This window comes from Acanthopagrus latus, chromosome 16 (assembly GCF_904848185.1).
Source record: "Acanthopagrus latus isolate v.2019 chromosome 16, fAcaLat1.1, whole genome shotgun sequence".
Taxonomy (NCBI): Eukaryota; Metazoa; Chordata; class Actinopteri; order Spariformes; family Sparidae; genus Acanthopagrus; species Acanthopagrus latus.
In genome coordinates, this window is record NC_051054.1 from 19,251,022 (window position 1) to 19,270,735 (window position 19,714).

Sequence of the window (19,714 nt, forward strand, 5' to 3'; positions counted from 1 at the left end):
CAGCCAATGCCAATTTCGATTGCAGATACAAGTTCATGTTTCTTACATTTTTTTTTTTTTTTCACCTGTTTGCTGTGCGGGACTGTCGGTGAGATCATAGTCCAATCACTGTGTCATATCTCGTCAGTAATATGATCATGCTTCCGTTTCTCCCTCTTTCTTTATGTTCTGTTTCCTGTTTTATATTGGGTGTCTTCTCTTGTTATTGTCTGCCCCTCCCTGATGTGTTTCACCTGTGTCCTATGTGGCCACTAATAATGTCATAATGGCTAATAATGTAATAACAGCTCAAAATGTAATAATTTAAGTGTAATAAAAGTACATGATGTAATAATACATGCATTTTAGGACGTTGTGCACCTCCACAAATAATTTGATAACAAAGTGTCCTCTTAGCCAAAGGTCTTTGATATACACATGGACCTATGATACCTCTCTTTCACACACTTGGACATACGATACGTCTCCTTCACACACTTGGGGTGTATCAGTATGTTGCTGAAGGAGCGGCCCAGTGCTGAGATAGTGGGACACACTGCAGGGAGTGGGACTCCTTCGCCAGCAGCGATGACAGCTTCTCCATCGGCTACAATGTGTCAAGAGGGCATCCGAGGATGGAGCTGGGCCTGCTCCAGCAGACTTCTCCATAGAAAATGGCTGATGCCACCACAGAGACCTTGAAAGTAATTAGGAGTGTCTCCTGCACTCCAAAAGACCTCAGCTTAATCAGCAGATGGAGTCTGCTCTGACATTTCTTGTATGTTGCTGCACTGTGATCGGGCCAGTCCAGTCTATTGTTCAGATGCACTCCCAGGTAAGATGTCACCATGTCAATGTCCGTTCCCAGGATGTTCAGCTGTGTGCTAATGTCTAATAGCTAAGGAAAGTTGTGTTTGTCTCCAACACATTCTCCCAACTCTTGGACACTGTTCGCATCGTGTCTGTCTCCAGTCTGCACATGTTTTCAGACATTGTACTGTGACAACCAAGCTCCATCGTACTATCATTAACATTAAACTTGCTTCAAATGCAATTGCATAACAGACCGAAGTGGAGCTACTGTAACTAGTTAGCCAATTTCCAGTTAACTTCACCATACTCATAGGCAACTGTAAATACTATCAATCAGCGGCGACATTTTTCAGTGGCTCGGGTGCAGTTGCTGGGTCCGGTATGGTTGGGACTGATCCTTTTACGAGGGTCAGTGTCGAGGCAAAGCCAGCTTTGTACTGACCCTTGTTACCGAAGCAGTCTGATGTGAAGTGGTTAACACACACACACACACACACACAAATTTACTCGAACCATAGCCGGCACATTGTCTTGAAACACAGTCACTGTCTCTTCTGTTGTTCTGTAGCTGGGACAGAATATAGGCACTTGGCGTTGATTTTTACAGCCAACAACAGAGAAATTTGTGTGTCTAACTCTGAGCGACGACATTGCGAAACACTGCTATCTTACCACTGGACACACAGAACTTCACCTCGGGGATGAACGTCCCCCTCTTGGATATCTCCTATCACTGCGCAGAGGAGGCCGGCCTATGATAATGACTCCTGTCCTTACTTAACGAAAGGAGCTGAATCTGAACAGCTAGTTGGTGGGCTGCAGAGACCATGCAGGAATTGTTCGCTGTCCTCATTTTGAAAGTTGGCAGGCTCAGGGAGGACCAGCTTATATATGTAGAGACCAGAGAAAACATGTTTTTTTTATAATATAGAACCTTTAACCCATCATAATTTCAGGCATGAATCAACGTCCTGACATGGCCCTGCCCACTCAGCGTACGGATACAGATAATTTGGTTGGTTGAACATGTACAGACAGATAATGGTGTACTCCCTCATCCCTAATGATTACCAATACCTTAAGGGGATAGTTTGTGTTTTTTGAAGTGGGGTCATATAAAGTACATATCTATAGTCAAACTGTTTCCTACCATAATCACCGATCAGCGCAGCCTCAGTTTGGAGAAGTAGAGAGCCGCTCCAGCCCAGACACTCAGCTTTGTACTGCAGCGAATGGCATTGAGGGAAAAAGCAAAATAAACCACCTAAAACAAGGCTCACCTTAAAAAATCTATAACAGTTCAAGTGAATGTTGTATAGAGAAAATTCACACCACTTTACATTGCCGTCAGACCGCCATTTCTTTTGGCACTACATTTTCTCAACCAAAGAACCTCCGTATCCCCATGCATTACTGCAACTGGGCAACAGCTGATCTGCGAGCGGTGAAATACAACACAAGGCCCAGCTGCTGGACAAGAGGTTTACTTTCGATAAAAACTAAACTTAACAGACCATCAAACCTCTGTATCCCTATGCATTAGCGCAACTGCGTAGGGATTCGGAGGTTCTACGGTTCTATATATAACAAGCTGGACAAGTACAATATTGTCCTGTCATTTACTCAGTGTGCCAAGGATGACGGGCTGCGTTCCCCCAACCTTCACACTGAAAACAAGTGAGTAAGAGTCACAGCACAGGACGCAGCAACTGTGTTTAGGACTGATCATGTTGTGTTCTGTACATGTAGTGTTTGGAGGGATCCTCCTCGGCAGCTCTTTTCGAGGTGTCTTCCATTTTTTTCTGTTTTTCTTATTTTAATAGAGTGGGTATTTTCCCACTCTAATCGAGGGTCTGAGGACAGAGGATGTCGTTCTTTGTATGATGTGATCGTGATGTTGGGATGTTAAAGTAAAACTGATTTGATCTAAATCTTTATGTTCTTCCTTCATGTAGACTCAATCCTATAATCTACCTCAATAAACCAAAACAAGGTAACCAAAAAAAAAAACAAAACAAAAAAAACCTTGCACATGCTAAGCACTACAATTCTATGGTTTCTTTCAAGAACAAAACCACACACGGATACACACACATACACACACTCACACACATACACAAACACACACACTATTGATGGAACTTAAATAGTGTCACCTGACTCATGCCCTCCTGCGGCTCCCTGACAGGAAGCTGAAATGAACTCAGACTCAACTAAATAAATGGCCACTTATTGATTACAGTCAGTGCAGCTTTACCTGGGAAAATAAGCAGAGAAGCACAACCACAGTGAATAATTTATCACACTGTTAGTCGGAAAAACCCAGAGTGTCACTGCTATTTGAATTGATTAGATTAGATTTGATTTGGTGGAATTATATTGATGCCTGCAGGGCAAATGGGCTGCTGCAGCAGCTAATAGAAACAGGACAGAGCAGAGGAAATAGGCTGTAAATGAGAACAGAGAAGATGAGGGTCATCGAAAGTATTCCAACCCTCTATCCTATCCAAGAGCAGCAGTATCCGGACATACCTTAAATCTCGCTCCTCTGAATGCATAATCAGTGCTAGTTTTCACTTAAAACATTCAACAAATGAAGCAACTTTATCAACAGCGTGGCTATTATGTCAAAGACATCGGTGTACTGTGTTGCAGAGACGTCCACTTAAGTCAGCATGCTAACAAGCTATCCTTGTTCTAGCTGTGTCTCTAATTTGTATGGTGACAGTGTGACAGCCCACATAGTTTTAGCAAGAGGATATAAAAGTGTAAAAGTGTGTATTTAGTCTAATAAAACAACACTAACAATAACTCAGAAATTGTCAAGAAAGGAAATATCTTACACCTTTGGCCAGCACTAGAACCTACAATGTTAAATAATGTTAATTTTAACTCATGACTGGTGTTGTCCCTGCTAGTTTCAAGTCTGCTATGGTTAGGCCTCTACTTAAGAAAGCACATCTTGACCCAGGATCTCTAAATAATTCTAGACCAGTATCCAACCTTCCCTTCTTCTCTTAATGTCCCTGAAAGAGTTGTGTCCCAGCAACTTCAGTATTCCTACATAAAAATAATCTCCATGAACCTTTCAGCTATCAGCTTTCAGAGCTTCACTCCACCAAGACTGCCCTCTCTAAAATGGTAAATGACATTCTACTTACTTTGGCCTCAAACTCTGCCTCAGTGCTTCTGTTAATGGATCTCAGCGCTGCATTTGATACCACAGATCATGGAATACTGCCAGCCCAACGAGAAAGTCAATTTTGGCATCACTGGCCTGGCTCGAGCTTGGCTGACCTGTACAAAAGAACACAATGTGTTACAATAATACTACATCAATATTTTCTGATGTGAAGTATGGAGTTCCCCAGGGCTCCGTTCTGGGCCTTATTGTTCTTATTTGCTGAGAGGTGAGATATATATATATATATATATATATATATATATATATATATATATATATATATATATATATATATATATATATATATATATATATATATATAGACACGTATGTGTGTGTGTATTTATAAATGTATTTGATAACTATATATATAGTTATATAGGGCTCCTGAATTCAGATAAACCTGAGATGTTTAAGTCTTTGGCCATGTTGAGAAATAACGCAGGTGTCAAGAGCTACCATCACCTGATCAAAGTTCAACTCTCAAGGACCTAGGTGGTACATTTGATTCTACTCTCTTTCGATCAGCACATCAAAGAAATTAGTTCGCTTTTTACCACCTGCACAACATAACTAAAATTAGGTTCCATCTGTCCACGGTGGACACAGAGATCCTGGCTCATGCCTTTGTTTTGGGTCTTTGTTACGAAAAAGGGCCTAGGGGAAACCCTTGCGCAACATGAAAATGAGACTCTCCTCTTCCTCCAAGCACCACCAGCAGCGAAGTGTTTTTAAATGATTTTATTAACAAACATAGCTGGCACACAATCACGCATGCTGGAAGTCAGGGACAATGGAGGATAGCCCTTTGAAAGAAGCAGGACAGTGACCTGGCCAACACGTTGTTGTGCTGTTAGGCTTGTGAATATGTTTTTTTTTTTTTCCTTCCCCTCTTTGTTGTGTTCAAGTTTGCTTCCACAGTATTCACAAGCTCAGGGTGGGGGGTTTACGTGTGGCCAGGTCAGTGCCCTGTGTGTGTGTGTGTGTGTGTGTGTGTGTGTGTGTGTGTGTGTGTGTGTGTCCTCTGTCTCTTTTGTTAAATAAAAACATTTAAAATTGACTGTGTTGACTCGGCGTCCTTTATATGTGACTGGCCTCTTTTTGTTTGAGTCTTTGTTTGTGTTTAATTCGGGGCCTTAACAGCGTGAGAGCACTAAAAGCCTTCAGATGGAGTCTTAACATGCACAAGAACATTTTATCATATAACACCAGTCCTAGTGTCTCTGCACTGGCTCCCGACTGATGTCAGATCAGACTATAAGGTGCTGCTGATGACATACAAAACTTTTTTTGGGTAGGTGTCAGTCTCAATGAGTTCCCAAAGTATTAGACTTTACATTGTCCTGCCGACGAGAGACAATCTGTTTATTCTGATTAACATCACATTTCTCTAACTTCTGTTTTTGTTTTCTGTCTCCACAAGCTGCAAGTTGTGTTGCTCTCTCACTCTATATAGCTTTCTCCTCCTCTCTTTTCAGTCAGGCTCCCTTCTGATGGAACACTGGCCCCTGGGACCATCTACCTCTCCTGGCTCCTCCTGCCTCACATATTGATGCTTATAGATCATCACACCCTGGGCTCTGCTGGCTCCTCGCTCTCGTCTGTTTTCTCCTCATATCTGCATTTCTGTAAAGTGTCTTCTTCCAGGTCACCACGGTGGACAGGAGGTCATGCTGCACTCGGGCTTGGTGATGGTGATGCCTTGTCCTGTTCAGTCGTCTCCTGGATCCAAACACTTCACATAGTTATAATTTGTGTCAGATCCTCTGTCAATCTAACCATTGTAAACATATTGTGTTGTTCTGTTCTGTACATGCGACATGTATTACATGTCTGTCCATCCGGTGAGTGGATCCTCCTCTGTGGCTCTTCATGAGGTTTTTTCAATCTTTATTTCTCCCACTTTTTTTTTTTTTTCCATCAACATGGCAAGCTTTTCCTCACTCAAATCAAGGGTCTAAGGACTGAGAATGTCATCCACTGTACAGATTATAAAGCCCACTAAAACAATGTTATTGTGATTTTGGGCTATATGAATAAAATTGATTTGACATGATTTGATACCCTTGACAAACAAACCCCACTCACACTAAATTCAGATTGGCACAACAAACACAAAAAAACCCTTGTCTGGGTATTTTGACAGTTAATGAACCAATAATATTCCAGCTCTACGGAATGTTTTCACCTGCTGCTGATGTTGGACTATCTCTTACTCCTTTGCCACTTCCTGCCTCCTGCCTCTTACGTTGACTCATTGTTCTGATGGGAGCAGCTGTAAATCACCTCTGCACTTACTGTTTCCCCTGTCGTTCTAAGGTTGTGGGCAGTCCCAGTCTGGTGTCAAGCCTTCAACCGTGGTTTTGGTACATCCAAACTCCTGTTAACTAATGGGGCAATTTAGCTCGACGACTGACTGAGCTACTTGATAACTTTAGCTAGTTAAAGCCACTGACAGCTACAGCAAAGAGTATACTAAGCAGTATATTTGTGGTCATGCTGATTTTATTGATTAAAATATAATTATGGGTAGCATTGTCAGCCTATAGAGCCCCGTTGTGAACCCGGAAATGTTTTTTTTTTTTTTTTTTAATCTAAGAAATATACAGTTTGGGTCATCAATTGAACTCAAGCTTGCCATGATATACATGCTTTTTAAACGTAGAAGTAAACTTTTGACCGTGGCTCTACCTTTACTTCCCTTTTTTCATATGAAAGACTAAAACAATATTAACTATATTTCCATTATTCTCCCTCTCGCCACCTTTCTTCAGCATCTCTCCATGGTGATCAGCCCCTGCCCTCCCTTCCACTCGCTGCAGATTGCTTTCCTTTGTTGAGGGCCCCTCAGGTGCCAGCAAGCGTCTGAAGTGAAGATGAATGGTGAGAAAGCACAGGAAGAATAAAATATTGACAAAGTGAGAAAAACGGGCGACCCGCTGAGTCATATAATGTGGCGAGCGTAGACTTGGAGTTATGGTGGAGTTTGTAGATGTATATGGAGGAACCATACAAGATTCTCCTCTCTCTCTTCCCTTTTCTTTATTTACGAAACATCTGCAGTTAGTTGGGTCCTCAGGGGCCCTAGTGGATCCAGGTTCACAGCTCGGCAATTACTTTGTTATGACTCTAATTACTTTAAATTCGATTGGGAATGTGCACCACTGCACAATGCCAACTGAAATGATAACTGACATAATGAGGCTCCTATCATTGAGGGGCCCTTTCCCCAAAAGTTAACTTAATAGTTTTAATGCATCAGTTAATATTATCCTTACATGGGGTTTATCCCTGAATAAAACTGTGTTTAATCAATCACAAGGAAAGGGTGAATAGGGCCATGACAAGCATCTCCTCAGAGGAAAAGGAAGAGGAGGAGTCAGACTCATCCTGGAGGACAGGTCCCTCGTCATCGGAGCTTGACTGTGGGGTATCCTCCGAATGTTCGGCCGGTAACGATGAGTCGTCTGTGACATCGGTGTCCTTGGAGGATTTGGTCAAGGGCCTTGATGCAGAGTTTTCAGGTCTGGTATGCCATGTCTTTGTCCAGTAGCGCCATGTAGAACTTTTCCGCCGTGGTACGGTCGTGGCACATAGCCCTGCCCAGGATAGTGTGGAAAACGTAGGTGATCTCACTGCTCAGGCAGCAATCCCCACATGCCAGTTTTTTTATCCACTGGTACGCCTCCTTGTTGAAGCAGATTGTGGCTTGCCCAAAGGATGACCACAAAACAGCCGGATCCTTTGGGCACGCCACAAACTGCTTCGTAAGTACAGTTCAGTACATATTAAAATTGGGAGATGAAGAGAGGAGAATTGACATAAACCTGACTTGACTAAACTTGTGTATCTGTGTTATGTATTTAGAACTCTTACCTGGGGATGGCACATTTGGCAAACAACACTGCGAGCTCATGGGGTATGCCATGGGATACCTCAGCATCCTTACAGGTCACCGCCCGGTCGTCTTCACCAACATGACCCGCCAACAAGTCTTGGCGGCAGACACCTGGGCTGGTGGCAAGAAGTTTCAGATTCTGGTAAGTATTTAAACAATTCTTTGGAAGACAGATTTGAAATTTAAGTCTACCTATTCCCTGGAAAATAAAGCCAATTTTCTGCATCTATGGAGAAGATGCAGAAAATTGACTTTTTTTGTATGGAATATAAAAATTATTTTAATAACTTTTTCTCAGGAGAGTCCATAGATGCTGTGTGCAAAGTTTCATCCAGTGGTGAAAATCCAGGACGACAACAGATTATGAAATTTTTCTGCACATTTTTTTGGTGAGTTTTGGTGTATGTTCAGGCAGTGAAAAATGCTATCATTTGGGACAAAAAAGTCGTCATTCGAAAAAAAACAATAGGGACTTCGCAGTTCGGGACCTGCTCAGGCCCTAATTCTCATAATAATCTTATTATAGTAAAGTATTACTCAGTAATGCATTAGTTTCCTCTGCACCTTCAATCAGCCCTTGTTAAATCTAGCATGTGTTTACTCTGACAGACGATGTGTTTCTACTTGTTTTTACCAATGTCTTCTCTTTTTCTAATCACTGGCTGCTCAGTAATTTGCGATGCAGCCACAGTAATCCCTCAGCTCTGAAGGCAGAGTGGAGTTGTCCGTGACTGCAGAGCTGATGCTGTGATCATCTCTCATCACTCCCCTCATGTGAATAGACTGAGGGAGATGAAATTGATGGGAGAGGTTTAATGTAGTCCTGGAGAGTTCTCATCAGCGTGAGCCCAGACAGGGGAATGAAACCCAATGAGTTGTTTATTAAATCTCAGGACTTTCTGACATACAGAGCCGACACATCGACAGTACACAGGGCTGCAAATCATAACCACTGGATGTGGAGGGGGATTAAATCATCACACAGACTCATTCCATGGAAATGCATCTAATACTGGCTTTATCATCAGTATAACAATCTCGTTCTGTTGACTCTCTTGGCTGTCCTCTCTGCTCTTGAACTCGTCTGACTAACCCTTGGCTGTTTTTCAATAAAGATGTGTACGATCAGCTTAAGTTCCCTGTAAAAGTCTTATTAAAATTAACTCTAACTCTATTCCTGTTTATAACATAGCATCCTTGCTGAACCACAATAAAAGCAGCCAGTTATATGGTGATAACTCCATGTATATCAGGAAAAGACAGAAATGAACTCAAAAGCATGATGTCAGCTGTTAAAGTCTAACAGTTTAAATTTCTAAACTCACAGGCAATTAGAGTGTTATAATGACTCATGACTCCTCGGTGTGCTCTCTTTTCTGGATATGAGACAATATAACTTACTCAACTGTAACAAGCATGCGGCTAGCATATGTTAGTTTTTATCCTGCCCAAGGCTTGAAGTCAAAGATGGCATTGTGGTGTCACCGTCAGTGATTGGTCTGCTGAGGGAAGGATCATATCCAGTTGCTGGTTAATGTCATTAAAGCCGAGCACTGCTGTAAGAGCAGCTCTGACTTTAATTTAACAAGGACTAAATGTCCACACTGTGAGGTTCAGTGGTCCCACAGGAGCTGCAGTGCTCATTAAACCCAAGGGAGCATACATCACACTGATGATGTCTCTCCTCTCACAGCCTTTACTGAGGGGTGGAAGTACAGTGTTTGTACCTGAGTGGTGCTAGAATAAAGCTCATAAGGTTACTGAAGATTAAAAAGGCGTCATATCATGGGGAGAATTCTGCAAAGTTAATTGCAAGCTGACTAATTGACTGAGACATTTTTTGTGCAAATTTGGTATTTTGACCTGAGTGTGGTGCTCGAACAAATGCCTGTTACAAAATTTGACTTTATCTGAGTAAAAAAGGTCACGTGTCAAGGAAATATGTTGTTTTAAATGTCACATGGCATGTTTTTGTTTGTTGTTTGTAACATATTAAAGTTTTGTTCTTTTTTTTTTTTATATCTCATATGCCCTCTGCTTGCTCTACACGTTATTATAGACAGTCTCCTGGTTGTTCCCAGAGCTGCACTCAGCCCCACAATGTTGCAGTCACCATATGACCGAGACAGCTAGTCTGAATATCTGCAGCTGTCCGACAGAGTTAATGTGTGAAATGCAGCTGCATGCTCTGGCAAATCATCTCGTGCACAACTGTGGATGGGCTTTTGAGTTTTGGGATCTTCTGTGATGACAGAACTGTATTTTTACTTACAGTTGAAATCATTTCACAGCTGCTGCCTGAGGACAAGCTATATGACTGTGATGATGTGAATTGTGAGTGATGTGAATGAAAATGTAAAATGTCGGCACACAGGTACCTCTTAGAAAGAATTTTGTATTCTGATCCAGACCTTGTAGTTGCAGAGATACACTCTGTTAAATATCGACACGAAATAAAGCAGAGTACTTCACAGGTTAAAATAGACTTTAATCTAAAAATGTTAATATATAAAGTGGTTGATGGGGAGTATGTGTACCCAGTGGTCTTTTATGAGTTTCTGCTCGCTGACATTCTCAGGTACAAACATATTCACAGTAGGGAATACATTAAAACAACATTTGCACTGAAAGCAGCAGCTTTGAATGAGCGATCAACTGCAGTCACACTGTCTGTTATCACCTACTCTAAAAATGTCACGTCATGTCACAAATGAGACACAAGTCAGTCCATCCTGGGTCATTATGCTGCTAAAGATTTTAAAATTACAAGATTTTCTAATTCCTGTTGCTGCATGTGCTGCTCCCTCATGTATCAGACTCTCTGCAGACGGGACTTGAGGCATAGATAGAGAGCCGTGTCCAGTGATTATGACCAAAATATTACAGAGATCTCAATCGTAAGTTTTTATTTGATCAATAATGAGAAATGCATCTTATTTTCACTGCATAGAGATCTTTATCTTTACAGTATCTTTTTTTTTTTTTTTAAAGGGCATATTATTGGTATATGCTTTATTTAAAAACATATGAGGTTGTGCATCTATTTTAGTTAGTTAATCAACATGGAGTCTATGGATCAAAAATACTTTTTTCAAAGAAATGTTTAAATCGAACTGTAATTTAAAAAAAAACAAAACAAAACAAAAAAAAACATTCTGCTTGTTGGTGTTTAGCCTTTCAAAAACAACGATTTCCCAGACCCCTGCTTGATATTACTATTAAAAACTAAAAGCTGAAGCATAATATTGATGACCTAATGTTATGGTAGATGAATAATCATGAAAAATGCTCTTCGGGAATCACACTCAAATACTGTATTCCTATGATACAGTAAAAACAGCTGACGTCATGCACAAGCTGTAGTCGACAAAGTTACTGACAGCTGCTGCTGTTTGCTAACTGTCCTTAGTCTTAGTGAGCCACTGTACATGGCTCAGATAGCATTGGAGACAGAGACAGTGAAAGTTTACCCAGACCAAGACCTCGGATCCTGGGAGATTCACCACGGGCAACTACTGTTGCCAACTTGCCAATGGCTGTGTCGCTACATTTAGCAAGTTTTCAGACCCCTCTTGCGACTCTTTTTCAAAAACGCAACGAGCAACAAATCTAGTGAATTTTTCTGGTGTTATTGGAGACTTTTGGAGACTCTGATGCGAAAGCATGTATCGCCCTTACTCTTCTCAAGTGGATGCTGCTGTGGGCCCCTCTCCCCTCCCAAAGCACTCACAGGTGGCCTAGTCTTCGTGCAGCACTCCCTCTCCGCTGGAGTCAGAGCAGGAAACGATCACCCCTCCGTGTTGAGTCTGCAAATCAACCACGCATGCATGAAGCTGCGGATGATTGATCCCTGACTGTAAGCCAGGGATGTAAATGTTCAAATTTTCTTTGTCTAAAATAAACTGCTGCACCAAATATGTTCATTTGTAGTTCTACACATATTAAGGGTGTTTTTTATTCACATTTTGTCTCTCCTGCAACATCATTCCTCTCTCCTTTCAGTGTCCATTATAGGACATGCACATGGCCAATTTTGCAAATTAGGTGATGACGTCATTTAGCAACTTTTAGGACAGCCAATAGGGACTTTCCTTACTGAGGAATTGGCAACAGTGAAGGCAGCATGGCTCAACTCATCCTGGTTTATTAGCCTGAGGGTGAACACGGCTGGATCGTGAACTGGCACTAAACACTTCTTACACTGTGAACTGAGGATTACTTTCAACCAAACCAGAAATGATTGTAGAAAGTCAAACCAAGGATGCTTGTCAATTTTATTTAGTTTATGTTGTGTTTGAATGAAGTGTAAAAAAGATGAGTAAAATAGGCAATTAAGCTCAGTTAGTTTGTTAAACGAGTGAAGCTCTAATTCAAGACAGCTTGTGTATGGTTGTATTTTTTTTTTCCGTTTCAGAGGAAATTGGAAGAGTGTATCTTTTGTGACATGTTGCTATTTTTATGTATTTATTTTGTGCTACACTAAAAGCTAAGAGAGCTTGTGAAAGACCTGAAAAAACTATGGGGGCGATCACACTATTCCCTCTCAGCTCAAAGTGTTATTAGCAGACAGAATGGCCCGGGGCTAGCTGGTTAGCATGTTAACTTTAGTATACATCTCTGCATCATAGTACATAGATGTCTTTGATAGGACGTCGGCACTGTCATTTCCTGACACTGTTGACAATCGTCATTATTTTACTGTTGAAACTACATTTCTCGCCATCTCTTGCAAATTTCTCCTTTAAGGTTGTGAGTGTTTTTCTTCTGTCAGCGAATAGGAGGAAGGTCACTCGCTACTTAATAAAACCCACAGTACTCAGCATGAAATGAGCTGTCCATGAGCCTGGAAGCATATTGCTCTCGCTCCACTTGATAATACAGCAGCATGTGCCTACAAAGAGGCACCACACTGATTACCAGTCTTTGTGTGTTAATATGTACCGGCGTGTTCTGCGGGCCGAGAGATAACTGCTGGATAACATTAGCAACTCCATCTGTAACCCTCATTGTATAGGAGCACTACTTCTATCAGGCCCGTTAGCTAAGCTAGCCTCTAGCAGCCCACGCTACGAATGTAGATGTGGATCCAGGCTTTGAGATAACCATTTGCTCCCCCTTGTCCGTGATCTGAGTGCAAACAAAAGCTCAGACCCAGACAACTGATATGGTGGCAAGCCTTGACACAGAGAGGCACTGCTGTCTAAATGCCTACAGGATTGTGGGTAAGCAATATCCTCCTGGCCAGGCATTGAACTTTCCTCCCCAAGAACCCTTAACCACAGAGGTTAGGCCAGTGTAAAGTTATTACCCATCTACAGTGTGGACAATCCTCCTGGTCTCCCTTTATTCTTCTTTAAGAAAACTAGTGCAGTGCCAGTAGGACATATGTATTCCTGTAGAATAGTGGGAGGTTAAGTAGCTTTTTCATGGATGGCCAAATGAGGCTGTGTTTGAAGGTGGGACGTCAAGGATATTTAGGTTTGTTGTGAAATCCGGTATTCCAGGGTATAATTGGCTGTTTTTGACTATTTTTGATTTTGCTATTATATTTCACCTTAAAAACTATTTGCTTGGTGTCATTATTTTCAGCACAGCCTCACGTGTGACTGTACAGTTATTCTTTTTATTTTGACATACTGTATTAACACAATGGACCTAAAATCAAAAGAAATCTGAGTAGAAAAAGTTACATTTTATTACTGTGAAAACCACAAATATGTTTAACAAACCATTTTTTTAATACTTGTAATGCAAATATAAATTGTTGTTTGCTAAATATGTGCATACATTTTAAAAATGTACAGTTTGATGTAACTATTTACATTTAAATGCAGGCAATGCTCAGGTCTGCCTGAGCTCCTTCCAGCTGAATGAAGAGCTGCACTGCCTGCTCCACATTCAGCATCTCCTTATTGTTTTGACTCATTAAACAAAAAAACAACACCACTACACACTAAACAAACTACATAACACACAAACTATGCACTGAAAACATGCTAAATGTCACAAATCTCTCAACTCTCAATATCGCTGTCTCTACAACGACCGTCGTTGCCTGTCATTCATCAATCTCTCTGTCCCTCCTACAACTTCCTGTTCCTCAACGACCAAACTTGCTGCTTGGACACTTTCATGACAAAAGCCTGTTTTTACCATTTCTTCCTGCACCAAACACAAAGCAAACATGACGGCAATGTTTGTGAAAAAGCGCAGCAGACATTATTTACCCAAAGTCTGGTTTTGGACCTGCCGGTGCGTCCATCAACTCGGGACTTGGGCCGTGTGGGTGGTGTAGTGGCTAGGAGCTAGCTACCGATTCCGATTCCACTTTGTTGTCCTGGCGTCTCCGGATCTCCTAGGACCAGAACAGACTCAATCCGGACTCATTCAGTCTTATTAATCCATCGGAATCAGAACAGACAGGGAACAAACCGCCGGGAAAATCCCGGTCCAGCTCGCGCCGCTGCAGGTAAAAATCTGCTTGTTCTCGTGGGTTTGAGCTCTGCAGTGATTGGCTCTGGTACGCACGTGACTGTGGTGACTCCGGTGGACAACGCTTGCAGAATTTGTAAAGCATTTATGAAATAACTTATTAATGGTATCATTGTAGTCCAAACAAATCCGACGTGGCACACTCTTGAACCAAGCAGCAGCCATGTTGAAACTCTCCGGTCAGTCTGATCCTGATCCGCAGAGATATTTCAGGAACAGACACACAGACGGACAGACAGACAGAGATTCCTTGCTTTTATAGAGAGATGCACACTTCTTTCAGCCCCCAGCCTTCACTCACTTCTACACTCCCATCAATTACTCAAGCCGTCCTGTATGACAGCTCCCAACTGGTAGAAATATGTGCAGACAAAGCAACATGCTGCTTTTTTTTTACCTGACAGTTGTCTGGAAAGTCAGCTTAGAGGCATGCTATTCAGACTGAGAGAGATACAGTGACAGCCCCCACCCTCACCGCCACTGTCACACTCACCCTCACCACCAACTCCATCCTCCTCCAGCTGAAACTGATATGGTTTTCTGATGAGAATCTGACACAAGAACATCCTGATTGCTTGCGGGGTCTCCGCTGTGTTCGTCACTTCCATGGCTCTGCAGGGACATGACATGATAGCTGCAGCCCTGATGTCTCAGTTTCAGCGGAGAATTGTGCTTTTCCTAAAAGAAGGAGTACTCGTGAGGACTCCGAAATCTTTGAATTCACAGACTCGTGATTAATTAGGCTCTGGATCCAGCGCTGCCCCTGGACCTCAGGGACAGACTCACTCTCAACCCACAAAACAGACTTTTCTTCCTGGGTTGGAGACTTGAGCTGATCTCCCGACAGACTTACGTTTGGCCTCGAGGTGCCTGTTCCACATTTCACACAGCACTGTGTTCTTACATTCTCTGAATTGGACAAGGTGTTGTGCATATTAAAGCACTCTGCCAAGACTCACAACATCCAGACATTCAGAGATGGTGACACTGTGAACCATTCTTGATGAGGACTCATGACACGTTGTCATTGTGTACATGTAAAAGTAAACCTCAATTATTGAGGATGTCTGAGCAGTTAAAGAAATTGCAATGGACAGCCTTGAGAGATTCTTTTGCTGCATCATACTGCTCAGAGCAAATCACTGAGTTCCAACTCTTTCTGTGAAATGGAATGGAAGATGTGAATTTACAATAACTGCAGTCTGTCTAGGTGTGAATATACTGCGGCAGCGGATAATGAGGACAGACCTGAAAGTCTGGACCCTGATACATCGAGACTCTCGCTTCTGATATTCTCCAGTACTGAAAAGGTTTGGAGTGACGCTGTCGCTTACACATGAAAGTCTCCTTGATCTCAGAAGCCAGTGTGAAGGTACACATTTTACCTCAACTCATAAGATGAGAATACGTGAAGTATGAAAGCAATCACCAGTGAGGATTCTTAAGTCATCTTAAACAAAAGTTTAACAAAACTGTTTCAAACTGTACAATTCAAACCTAAACACAATCTATACTGATTCATAGATACATGAGCTGTCATCTCATTATTGTGACACTCTCCTTTCATGTCCCATGGGCATTTCTTGTGGAAAATGTGGTCAAATGATTTTGCTTGGACAGCTGACAAACCCACGTCTGACTGTGCTTTAATTACCAGGTGAGACAGTTCAGCAGCATTAGACAACGATCATGGATCTGAGGTCGTAAACCGGCTGAACACACACAAACTAGACTTATATTTTTTTCGTGGGGTCCCTTTTTTCCAAGGGGTCACTTGAAGGTGGTTTCCAGCTGTGGGCAGCTGTCTCTTTTTTTTTTTTAGAAAGACCAGCTCACTGTACTCTACCTACCCAGCAGCAAACAGCAGACAGACTCAGTTAGAGATGAGCTGATGAATATACAGGAGCATTTAGCTGCTAAGGAGTCAGATATGTCCCATAAGAGTTGGTGGAGAGGGAAGCTTTAAATGAATTTAGTTTTTAATGAACTACAGAGGGACCAACTGCAGCCTCCACAGACAGTATTCTGGTCTTCCTGCTCAGCCTGATTACAAACACAGTAGAATCATGAATCCAAGTTAGAATGATATTACACATTTGTCACAGGTTGTGTTGCAATGCTAAAGTGTATTTATTTATTTTTTTTGAAAGATTTGTACAAAATAACTAAACCACAAACCATAAAAATAACAGCTGAAGCACAGATCCACAGCCATTGTTTTTTTTGTGAGTGTGCTTTATTTTATTACTGTTAACATATTTTGGACTGAGCACAATGGTGTTTTCTGTTTCTGGCATGTGATGACACACTTGCGTATTTCACAGTGCCTTCATACAATCCGTCTGACTTGGAGCTAAATTGACAACAGGTGTTTTTTTCTTTTCTACAGAGTAAAAGAAGAAACATCATCGCTTCAGTGGAAGCCGGATGAAAACAAAAGAAACAAAAAAAATGGAAGTTCACTCAGGAGCTCCTCGTCGCTCACGCTTCTCCCTCGTCTCCTGCTCGCGTCGTCATCGGCTCGTGGGTGTTTACTCTTCTGTTCCACCAACCTGACTGTGCCATGATCTTTCTAAGCCAATCACATTGTTGCTCTCGAACATTAAATCTGTTCTCCTCTCTGCTGCTGTCAGCTGTCATTCCAGCGCAACTCATCACAACGCTCCTCCACCCCATTCAGTCACCACCACCAGGGTCTAGACTCCATCAAGGGGGTATCGTAGACAACACATGGCCTCGTTACCCCCTTTAACACCATGACATCACGATGGGGTCTTATCCCCATAGGCCACTTACATTACTCATCTTTATTGTGCACGTCAGTAAATACATTTCTCTCCTTCCTCTCAAGTCACTCCTCACCCCTGATGGTAGATGGAAAGTCATGGGATCACCAAGGTGCACATTTTCTTCAAATTCACTGAACACATTTATGTTCATATTTTAAACCTCTAGCACTCTGAACTGTCATTCTTACGTTTCTTTAATAATCATAAACACAATGTATACTTAGATTATCCCAAAGGTTTTGTTCAGCAGATGACTACAGAGATGCCATTCTCTCCTCCCTCTCTCTGATGCAGCCTCCAGGTGAGCCTGCTCTCAGACTCACAGTTGCTCTCCTTGGACCATGTTGTGAGACGTGTGGGGAATGTCAGGACGATGATGATTTGCCAACAGGCACCGCGGCTGGACCTCAGTGTCTCAGAGTGCCACCCTCACAAATCACCGTGGTAGTTGTGCTCAGTGTGGAGGAAGTAATACAAAGGTCAGTTTTGGATTGGACACACCTCGGAGGATGTGAAGGTCAACCGTGGTGCTCAAGACGACTGGAAAATATGAAGAAATTGGGAAAAAAACAAGCTAAATTTCTGCAGTTTTTGCTCTAATGAGAAAGAAAAAAAGAAACTGATAACTTCTCTGAAAAGATACATATATGATATTTTGAACATCAGTTTAGCCAGCAGCAGAGGTGGTGACAAAGATGAGGTGTGGTTGGATGGGACACACACTGTTCTGTGTGACTCGTCACACCTTTCTTTTCTTTTCCCTGTATCTATCACATAGTGATACAGCATGACACCGTCATGATGATGAGTCTTCTTAACAGATCTTAAGTGTGAATGAGGTTAGTGATGTCACACATGGGATGACGGACCTCGCTTGTTATTTACTGCTAATGAACACCTGGGCGAGATGGCAGGTGAGGAGCTGTGGAGATGTTAAACTGTGCCATGTGAGGAAAATAATAAGGGTCAGATTTTTCTTGATTTATTATTTTGATATTTTGGACAGTGTAACAATTCTGAACTTTGCCACAAACCCACACTGCCTGTGTTGATGATATAAACTCCAGTTCTGCACATCAATGTCAAACAGAATGCACGCACAAGGGACTAACACAGCTTACGTTAAGCACACGAGATGACAGGCCAGGAGATGTAGACTAAATTCCTAGTTTCACGAAAAAAAAGATGGCAGCTGTTGATCTGAGGTATTTGAATGAAAAACAGAAGTTTGTAGGATAAGGTTTAAAAACAGAGACAGAGAAGATCTGGTTATGTGAGAAAAACAGAGTAGACAGTGGACAATGGATAAGTAATAGAATGAATAGTATATAAATAAATGCAGAGCTGCCATTCCTTAGATTATACTGAGAAACTCCACAGATCCCCTGGAGGAAACTGCAGTAGAAAGTATTCTAAAGGAAGATAAGGAATAAACAAGAGTAAAACCCTAGAGACAGAGTGTTTGCTTTGGATCTGGAATTTTAGCTTCATCTCTGTACAGTAAACAAGTGAATTATTATGCAAGTAAAGTAATCCACACATTACAGAATCACTTGATTGACTGTTTCATTATCTGTGCAGTTCTGAATAGACAGACACTGTATAAGAAAAAAGAGGGAAATGCTTACTCCAATATTAGCTTTGACTGCTAAGATACACAGTGCACTGAGCTGTTTTATTCTAGGAAACAGTAGTTTTTGAGATCTACGTAGTCTGAAGCCTTACATCTATATCCATTTGTCTGACTGCATCAAGTCATCTTTCCCTCACTCCATCAAACATCATTTCAGCCCCGCTAGCTCATCTATTCTGAGACTGAATGAAGTCAGTCTGAGACAAAAGGCTGACCTTCACTTCTGGTCTGTATGTAGGGCAACCTATGACCGATGATGGATGATTGATGAAGAGTGATTTTCAGAGTATATTGACATGGAATATGGCTCATTATGGGACTAAAGGGCAGCATTTGGGCAATCATCCGTCCGAGGGCAGATCGAGTGTTTGATAATCACCTTTTCAAAATGCCTCAATGTGCCACAGCTGCTGCATCAGACTGTCTGCCAAGCTGCTCGCAGCATTTGTGAGGTTTGAAACGGTGTTTACATGAATGACTGCATGCAACAGATTGATTGTAATGACAGCATTCGAGGGATATTTATCAAATCACATTCAGCAGAAATCATTTCATGACAGATTTATATAAAGCAGTGGACAGAGCTATAGGGGAGTAGGTTAGTTGTAATGGAGGTTCAGTGGCATGCACAGTAGGCACACACTCTCAAACCACTGGGAGAGGGTTTGGTCAAAGAGGTGCTGACCTGCTTTGTATTCTGCAAGTTCCTCTTGTGCTGCCAGAACAGGTCTGATCCATCAAGAAATAGACAAAGGACTTCTGGGGGGTGTCCTGTGGTGTCTGACATGGGGATGTTGGCAGTGGATCCCTTGGGTCCTGTGGGGTGGGGCTTTCATAGATCAGGCTTGCTTCAGCACAAACAGATTCCAACCGATGCTCAATGGGATTGGGATTCAGGGAATTTTGGAGGGCAGGGTCGACACATT

At 42.0% G+C, this 19,714-nt stretch overlaps 1 long non-coding RNA gene across 1 annotated transcript in view; it reads right to left on the reverse strand.

The window, feature by feature from the left end:
* Positions 1-6,944: 6,944 nt before the first annotated feature.
* The window catches only part of LOC119004325, a 71,025-nt gene continuing 58,255 nt past the window's right edge, over positions 6,945-19,714 (reverse strand). Inside the window, exons 3-4 of the long non-coding RNA XR_005070180.1 lie at positions 7,853-7,990; positions 6,945-7,575 (exon numbers count right to left, since the gene is read on the reverse strand). This is a non-coding gene — a long non-coding RNA (uncharacterized LOC119004325). The remainder of the gene's footprint in view (positions 7,576-7,852; positions 7,991-19,714) is intronic.